This window comes from Elephantulus edwardii, unplaced genomic scaffold (assembly GCF_000299155.1).
Source record: "Elephantulus edwardii isolate Elephantulus edwardi_28Jun2011 unplaced genomic scaffold, EleEdw1.0 scaffold00964, whole genome shotgun sequence".
In the NCBI taxonomy this organism is placed as follows: Eukaryota; Metazoa; Chordata; class Mammalia; order Macroscelidea; family Macroscelididae; genus Elephantulus; species Elephantulus edwardii.
This window is the reverse complement of record NW_006400714.1, coordinates 7469-8825: the sequence shown is the minus strand read 5'-3', so window position 1 is coordinate 8825 and position 1357 is coordinate 7469. Positions and strand designations below refer to the sequence as shown.

The window sequence follows — 1357 nt, the reverse complement described above, 5'->3', positions numbered from 1 at the left end:
GGCACATCATGCCAGGACGGGGTGGAGGGATACCTGGAGGTTCAGGGGGAGGTAGCCGTGGTGGAGGTCCCCGAGGAGGAGGTCCAGGAGGCAGACCAGGAGGTGGGCTGGGAGGTGGGCTCGGAGGTCGGCCTGGGGGTGGTCCTGGAGGTAATAGTCGAGGTAACGGCCCACGGAGCCCTGGCATTTCAGTTGGTCTTAGGAATGGAGGCGCTCCTGGTGGTGGTCCAGGAGGAAGGCCTGTAGGTGGTCCAGGTGGCCTCAAAGGTGGAGCAGATGGTGGTCCAAGAGGAGGTGGTCCTGGCATGGGAGGTGCTTGTATCTGAGAAGGGGGAACAGCCTGCTGCTGTGAAGAACCAGTAGATGTGCCATTAGAAAGAAATTCTTCTTTATGCTTCTTTTGTGACTACTTTTCTGCTTCAGAATCATCAGAGTCATCTTCATCATCATCTTCTGAAAAAACTTCTACTTCCCGTCCTTCTTCAGGGATTTCCTGTCCAGCCATTCGAAGCATCATGGCTTGAAGAGGAGTCAGCTCCTTAATGCTCTTCTTCCTCTTCCTCGATTGTCCAGTCATATCTGCAAATCGTACACTCAGACCTGACTTCTTCTGTTCATTGCTCTCTCTCTCATTATCATCTCTATGCACAAATTCATCCTCCTCACTTTCTCCATCTGATCTGTCATCAGTGCTGTCGTCAGTGCTCTCATCATGCTTGTCTTGATCCATGTCTTCAGGATAAGCATCATCTTCACTGGTGCTAGAAACATCATCATCATGACCTCGCTGACCAAGATCAGGACTATATAACATATCTTCATCTCCTCTACGAGCGGGAAGATCCAGTGCAAAGCCCACTTTACGGCCATACATCTGTAAGACTTGAGGAGGAGGAGGCCCAGGTGGAGGGCCAGGAGGCTTTCTCCCGGGAGGCAAGTGTGGAACACCATGTCCAAGAAGAGGAAGTATAGAAACTGCCCAAGTTGGAGGTCCATAAGATGAGGTCTTCTTTTTTTAATTTTATTTTATTAATTTTAATGAACATTTACAGAGATTTTGGATTTCCATTCACTCATTGTAGCATTTTTTCCCCTGCCCATCCCTCCCCCCACAGTTTGCTCTCCTCTTTGAAAAGTAAAAATTCCTTTATTGGTATACAATCCCCCCACACACACACACAGTATACTCCACTATGCAACCTTCATTCTGAACTCCTGTCATAATCATAATACCCTATCCTATATCGCTTTTAAACTGCTTTCCCCCATCTGTTTCAATGCAGTATACATAATTTATCCAAATTTTCTGTCCACCCCAACCCTGATGTCAGTCCTGTTTTACAACAGTGGCACTATG

General features: G+C 47.8%; 1 pseudogene; it reads right to left on the bottom strand.

Moving 5' to 3' along the window:
- Positions 1-5: 5 nt before the first annotated feature.
- LOC102848283 lies at positions 6-1009 on the bottom strand (annotated as a pseudogene).
- Between the last annotated feature and the right edge of the window lie 348 nt (positions 1010-1357).